This window comes from Schistocerca gregaria, unplaced genomic scaffold, assembly GCF_023897955.1.
Source record: "Schistocerca gregaria isolate iqSchGreg1 unplaced genomic scaffold, iqSchGreg1.2 ptg001059l, whole genome shotgun sequence".
Taxonomy (NCBI): Eukaryota; Metazoa; Arthropoda; class Insecta; order Orthoptera; family Acrididae; genus Schistocerca; species Schistocerca gregaria.
In genome coordinates, this window is record NW_026062405.1 from 200,001 (window position 1) to 207,500 (window position 7,500).

Sequence of the window (7,500 nt, forward strand, 5' to 3'; positions counted from 1 at the left end):
CTCCGACGATCGATTTGCACGTCAGAATCGCTACGGACCTCCATCAGGGTTTCCCCTGACTTCGTCCTGGCCAGGCATAGTTCACCATCTTTCGGGTCCCAACGTGTACGCTCTAGGTGCGCCTCACCTCGCAATGAGGACGAGACGCCCCGGGAGTGCGGAGGCCGCCGCCCCGTGAAGGGCGGGGAAGCCCCATCCTCCCTCGGCCCGCGCAAGGCGAGACCTTCACTTTCATTACGCCTTTAGGTTTCGTACAGCCCAATGACTCGCGCACATGTTAGACTCCTTGGTCCGTGTTTCAAGACGGGTCGTGAAATTGTCCAAAGCTGAAGCGCCGCTGACGGGAGCGATTATTCCGCCCGAGAGCATCCCGAGCCAACAGCGGCGCGGGTCCGGGGCCGGGCCAGGTAGGTCCGTCATCCGGGAAGAACCGCGCGCGCTTGCCGGGAGCCCGAGCGCCCAAAGGGGCGAATCGACTCCTCCAGATATACCGCCGAGCAGCCAGCCAGGACACCGGGGCTCTGCCCAACAGACGCGAACCGAGGCCCGCGGAAGGACAGGCTGCGCACCCGGGCCGTAGGCCGGCACCCAGCGGGTCGCGACGTCCTACTAGGGGAGAAGTGCGGCCCACCGCACACCGGAACGGCCCCACCCCGCGGCGAGTGGAAAGGCAACCGGACACGACCCCGCCGCGGATTGCTCCGCGCGGGCGGCCGGCCCCATCTGCCGAGGGCGGGGGCCAGTGGCCGGATGGGCGTGAATCTCACCCGTTCGACCTTTCGGACTTCTCACGTTTACCCCAGAACGGTTTCACGTACTTTTGAACTCTCTCTTCAAAGTTCTTTTCAACTTTCCCTCACGGTACTTGTTCGCTATCGGTCTCGTGGTCATATTTAGTCTCAGATGGAGTTTACCACCCACTTGGAGCTGCACTCTCAAGCAACCCGACTCGAAGGAGAGGTCCCGCCGACGCTCGCACCGGCCGCTACGGGCCTGGCACCCTCTACGGGCCGTGGCCTCATTCAAGTTGGACTTGGGCTCGGCGCGAGGCGTCGGGGTAGTGGACCCTCCCAAACACCACATGCCACGACAGGCGGCAGCCTGCGGGGTTCGGTGCTGGACTCTTCCCTGTTCGCTCGCCGCTACTGGGGGAATCCTTGTTAGTTTCTTTTCCTCCGCTTAGTAATATGCTTAAATTCAGCGGGTAGTCTCGCCTGCTCTGAGGTCGTTGTACGAGGTGTCGCACGCCACACCGCCAGCCGGCTGTGCACGCTACCGAGAAAGTACCGGTATGCGAACCGCCAGGCGACGGGCGCGCATCGCACGTTTAAGGAGACGCGGCCGGCCACACAGGCGACCACGACACTCCCACGTCTCCGAAGCGGGACAAACGCCGCGCGCTTCAGTATACGTAGCCGACCCTCAGCCAGACGTGGCCCGGGAACGGAATCCATGGACCGCAATGTGCGTTCGAAACGTCGATGTTCATGTGTCCTGCAGTTCACATGTCGACGCGCAATTTGCTGCGTTCTTCATCGACCCACGAGCCGAGTGATCCACCGTCCTGGGTGATCTTTTCCTTTTCAGTCTCCCACTGTCTCTTTCAAGACAGTAGCATTTGCGGGACTGAGGCGTCTGACGGCCCCTGTTCCACTATTTTTTTGTGTCCAACGGCCTCACAGCCGATGGGCGTCGTACGGCTCCACACCGGAGCGGACAGGCACTCGGGCGAACGTCATTCAAAACCGGCGCCAGGCGCCAGGTACCGCAGGCCAGCCGCTCCAGAGCTTCAGCGCTCGTACCACACAACAACAACACTTCCGCTAATTTTGAGAGGCACGCGTGGTTCCGCACGCGGCGCACGGCCACTGCCGTACAGGTAGCGTGTTGCGCGACACGACACGCACATCGAAAGACATGCAGTCTAGTCGGTAATGATCCTTCCGCAGGTTCACCTACGGAAACCTTGTTACGACTTTTACTTCCTCTAAATGATCAAGTTTGGTCATCTTTCCGGTAGCATCGGCAACGACAGAGTCGATGCCGCGTACCAGTCCGAAGACCTCACTAAATCATTCAATCGGTAGTAGCGACGGGCGGTGTGTACAAAGGGCAGGGACGTAATCAACGCGAGCTTATGACTCGCGCTTACTGGGAATTCCTCGTTCATGGGGAACAATTGCAAGCCCCAATCCCTAGCACGAAGGAGGTTCAGCGGGTTACCCCGACCTTTCGGCCTAGGAAGACACGCTGATTCCTTCAGTGTAGCGCGCGTGCGGCCCAGAACATCTAAGGGCATCACAGACCTGTTATTGCTCAATCTCGTGCGGCTAGAAGCCGCCTGTCCCTCTAAGAAGAAAAGTAATCGCTGACAGCACGAAGGATGTCACGCGACTAGTTAGCAGGCTAGAGTCTCGTTCGTTATCGGAATTAACCAGACAAATCGCTCCACCAACTAAGAACGGCCATGCACCACCACCCACCGAATCAAGAAAGAGCTATCAATCTGTCAATCCTTCCGGTGTCCGGGCCTGGTGAGGTTTCCCGTGTTGAGTCAAATTAAGCCGCAGGCTCCACTCCTGGTGGTGCCCTTCCGTCAATTCCTTTAAGTTTCAGCTTTGCAACCATACTTCCCCCGGAACCCAAAAGCTTTGGTTTCCCGGAGGCTGCCCGCCGAGTCATCGGAGGAACTGCGGCGGATCGCTGGCTGGCATCGTTTATGGTTAGAACTAGGGCGGTATCTGATCGCCTTCGAACCTCTAACTTTCGTTCTTGATTAATGAAAACATACTTGGCAAATGCTTTCGCTTCTGTTCGTCTTGCGACGATCCAAGAATTTCACCTCTAACGTCGCAATACGAATGCCCCCGCCTGTCCCTATTAATCATTACCTCGGGTTCCGAAAACCAACAAAATAGAACCGAGGTCCTATTCCATTATTCCATGCACACAGTATTCAGGCGGGCTTGCCTGCTTTAAGCACTCTAATTTGTTCAAAGTAAACGTGCCGGCCCACCGAGACACTCAACAAAGAGCACCCTGGTAGGATTTAAACGGGGTCCGCCTCGGGACGCGAAAGCACCCCTTCGGCTCGCCCCACCGGCAGGACGTCCCACGATACATGCCAGTTAAACACCGACGGGCGGTGAACCAACAGCGTGGGACACAAATCCAACTACGAGCTTTTTAACCGCAACAACTTTAATATACGCTATTGGAGCTGGAATTACCGCGGCTGCTGGCACCAGACTTGCCCTCCAATAGATACTCGTTAAAGGATTTAAAGTGTACTCATTCCGATTACGGGGCCTCGGATGAGTCCCGTATCGTTATTTTTCGTCACTACCTCCCCGTGCCGGGAGTGGGTAATTTGCGCGCCTGCTGCCTTCCTTGGATGTGGTAGCCGTTTCTCAGGCTCCCTCTCCGGAATCGAACCCTGATTCCCCGTTACCCGTTACAACCATGGTAGGCGCAGAACCTACCATCGACAGTTGATAAGGCAGACATTTGAAAGATGCGTCGCCGGTACGAGGACCGTGCGATCAGCCCAAAGTTATTCAGAGTCACCAAGGCAAACGGACCAGACAAGCCAATCCGATTGGTTTTGATCTAATAAAAGCGTCCCTTCCATCTCTGGTCGGGACTCTGTTTGCATGTATTAGCTCTAGAATTACCACAGTTATCCAAGTAACGTGGGTACGATCTAAGGAACCATAACTGATTTAATGAGCCATTCGCGGTTTCACCTTAATGCGGCTTGTACTGAGACATGCATGGCTTAATCTTTGAGACAAGCATATGACTACTGGCAGGATCAACCAGGGAGCTGCGTCAACTAGAGCTGAGCAGCCGGCCGCCCGGGAGTGTGTCCCGGGGGCCCGCGCGAACACGCAAGCGTCCGCTCAATTATTCTGCAAACAGGAGGAGGCCGAGCTCCCCTGCACGATACACCTCGAAACCCTCTCAGGTCCCGGCGGCGCGCAGCGCCGTCCTAGGTACTTGGTCGGTTTCGAGAGAGGCGCAATCACCCGGAGTTAGGCGAGTAGACGGTTTTAGTGCAAACACCCTTGCTCCCAACTGAGCTTGCCGCTGCCGACAGAGGCCCGGGAGCGTGCTGTCGTGGCATTGCCGGCGGGAGACAACACGCGCCACCTATGGTGACCGGCAGCTCCAACGCCAGCGCCACACAAGGGCAAAGCCCCACTTGGGTGCAGAAGCGAACTCTCCCAGCACAGCGCACGCGCCAACACGTCCGCACAACTGCGATACAAACCACCTGCGAGAACCGCTGGGGCGACCGAGCAGCAGACGGCGTCGCGGCGCCGAGTGCCAGGCGGCGGCGCATCCTCAACGCACACAGTCCTCAATCAGACCAGCACACTGCAGATGTCCACCGCGCTTCGCACCGGGCTCGGCTGAACCAACTTTGGCCGCCAGGCGCCGCGTGCAGGGTGCGCCGCAGCGTAGCTGCGCCGCCTGCCGGGCCCGTCTGCTGGCGCTCCTGCCACTCGGCGCCCCCCACCAGCCGGCTGTTGCGCGTGCGCCCACGCAGCGCGCGGCCAACACGCCGGGCGGCCCCCCTTCACCGGCCGGGAACAGTCCCACCAAGCCACCGCCGCGTATCGCTTCATACCCACATGGGCCTAGTCACGTGTGTGGATGTGGCGGGTACCGCTGAAACAACCGGTTAATAGCTGTACCGATCGTCGCCATTACAGATTCACCTCCAGCGTGAACAACCGCTCAACAACGGATTTCCAGTTCATTTGCGTATCTTGGGCAGTAAACGTAGATGTCCACCTACATTTGCGAATTCAACAATTCTTGCATGCCAGGATGTCATGTGTCACGACACGCTACATCAGACCACATACACACTGCGACATGTGCAGAAGAGAACACGTGGAAGGTGGCCCGCGCACGTATGCGATGTCCCTTCCGCGATCCACTGTCAACCGGCATCTGCGGCATGTCCCAGATATGGAACGCGGTCCACCAGGGTAGCACTTTGTGTGAGGCAATACGACAAAGTCGGAATACACGCGTCACTACATCAGACGGCTCACGCTGACCTGACCTGACCTGACCTGACCTGACTCACCGCACCACCACACCCAGCGACCCAGGGTGACATACAATGCGTTCGTACGTTCCTCCCACACGCCTCTACGGCGTACCACAGTGCAACCTAGCTGTTATTGGGAGACGAGACAAGTAGCATCGAGCACAACATATGGAAATTGAGATTCGACACCGTTGGGCACAGCCAGCGTACGGTCACACGTATCACACTACTTCACTCTGTACGTAACGACCGATGATCGGTACAGCGTGTGGGTTACGCGTACGACATCAGCGGACAATGGACACAGACCATACCACGACGTACACTGAGGGCGTCGACATCTGAATGCAACTGAACAGCTGCGAGGCTCATTTAACACTCAAACGCCAGACCGACCAGCTTGAGAGGACAGAGACACAAAGAGAGGGACAGAGGGAGGGGGGGGGGGGCGATATAGTCCTATTGCAGTACAATTGACAGTGGATAGCGGGAATATGTGGAAAGTAAGCAACACTCGCAAGACATCTACATGAGGATAACGACGACACCAGAGATTCCGAGCAGTGAACTATGTTAGGCAAAGGGACAACGTGGGTTAGGTTAAGGGACAACGTGGGTTAGGTTAAGGGACAACGTGGGTTAGGTTAAGGGACAACGTGGGTTAGGTTAAGGGACAACGTGGGTTAGGTTAAGGGACAACGTGGGTTAGGTTAAGGGACAACGTGGGTTAGGTTAAGGGACAACGTGGGTTAGGTTAAGGGACAACGTGGGTTAGGTTAAGGGACAACGTGGGTTAGGTTAAGGGACAACGTGGGTTAGGTTAAGGGACAACGTGGGTTAGGTTAAGGGACAACGTGGGTTAGGTTAAGGGACAACGTGGGTTAGGTTAAGGGACAACGTGGGTTAGGTTAAGGGGCAACGTGGGTTAGGTTAAGGGGCAACTTGAGTTAGGTTAAGGGGCAACTTGAGTTAGGTTAAGGGACAACTTGAGTTAGGTTAAGGGACAACTTGAGTTAGGTTAAGGGACAACTTGAGTTAGGTTAAGGGACAACTTGAGTTAGGTTAAGGGACAACTTGAGTTAGGTTAAGGGACAACTTGAGTTAGGTTAAGGGACAACTTGAGTTAGGTTAAGGGACAACTTGAGTTAGGTTAAGGGACAACTTGAGTTAGGTTAAGGGGCAACTTGAGTTAGGTTAAGGGGCAACTTGAGTTAGGTTAAGGGGCAACTTGAGTTAGGTTAAGGGGCAACTTGAGTTAGGTTAAGGGGCAACTTGAGTTAGGTTAAGGGGCAACTTGAGTTAGGTTAAGGGGCAACTTGAGTTAGGTTAAGGGGCAACTTGAGTTAGGTTAAGGGGCAACTTGAGTTAGGTTAAGGGGCAACTTGAGTTAGGTTAAGGGGCAACTTGAGTTAGGTTAAGGGGCAACTTGAGTTAGGTTAAGGGGCAACTTGAGTTAGGTTAAGGGGCAACTTGAGTTAGGTTAAGGGGCAAATTGAGTTAGGTTAAGGGGCAAATTGAGTTAGGTTAAGGGGCAAATTGAGTTAGGTTAAGGGGCAAATTGAGTTAGGTTAAGGGGCAAATTGAGTTAGGTTAAGGGGCAAATTGAGTTAGGTTAAGGGGCAAATTGAGTTAGGTTAAGGGGCAAATTGAGTTAGGTTAAGGGGCAAATTGAGTTAGGTTAAGGGGCAAATTGAGTTAGGTTAAGGGGCAAATTGAGTTAGGTTAAGGGGCAAATTGAGTTAGGTTAAGGGGCAAATTGATTTAGGTTAAGGGGCAAATTGAGTTAGGTTAAGGGATAATCTGGTACAACCACAGTTAGGTTAAGCGATAATCTGGTACATCCACAGTTAGGTTAAGCGATAATCTGGTACAGCCACAGTTAGGTTAAGCGATAATCTGGTACAGCCACAGTTAGGTTAAGCGATAATCTGGTACAGCCACAGTTAGGTTAAGCGATAATCTGGTACAGCCACAGTTAGGTTAAGCGATAATCTGGTACAGCCACAGTTAGGTTAAGCGATAATCTGGTACAGCCACAGTTAGGTTAAGCGATAATCTGGTACAGCCACAGTTAGGTTAAGCGATAATCTGGTACAGCCACAGTTAGGTTAAGCGATAATCTGGTACAGCCACAGTTAGGTTAAGCGATAATCTGGTACAGCCACAGTTAGGTTAAGCGATAATCTGGTACAGCCACAGTTAGGTTAAGCGATAATCTGGTACAGCCACAGTTAGGTTAAGCGATAATCTGGTACAGCCACAGTTAGGTTAAGCGATAATCTGGTACAGCCACAGTTAGGTTAAGCGATAATCTGGTACATCCACAGTTAGGTTAAGCGATAATCTTGGTTAAATTCGGTATTGTGTGGGAAGGGGGCAGAGAGAGTGGGGGGGGGGGGTGGATAGTGGTGGCAGTACGCGGATGCCTGAGTCAC

General features: G+C 54.5%; 3 non-coding genes across 3 annotated transcripts in view; all 3 read right to left on the minus strand.

Annotated features, from left to right (window-relative positions):
* The window catches only part of LOC126327745 (large subunit ribosomal RNA), a 4,222-nt gene extending 2,994 nt beyond the window's left edge, over positions 1-1,228 (minus strand). The window contains exon 1 of the ribosomal RNA XR_007561432.1: positions 1-1,228. This exon is cut by the window's left edge and continues 2,994 nt beyond it. This is a non-coding gene — a ribosomal RNA (large subunit ribosomal RNA).
* A 188-nt stretch (positions 1,229-1,416) lies between these two features.
* Positions 1,417-1,571, minus strand: LOC126327783 (5.8S ribosomal RNA). Its single transcript, XR_007561466.1, has one exon. It is a non-coding gene; the product is annotated as a 5.8S ribosomal RNA (ribosomal RNA).
* A 361-nt stretch (positions 1,572-1,932) lies between these two features.
* Positions 1,933-3,825, minus strand: LOC126327711 (small subunit ribosomal RNA). Its single transcript, XR_007561399.1, has one exon. It is a non-coding gene; the product is annotated as a small subunit ribosomal RNA (ribosomal RNA).
* Positions 3,826-7,500: the final 3,675 nt, after the last annotated feature.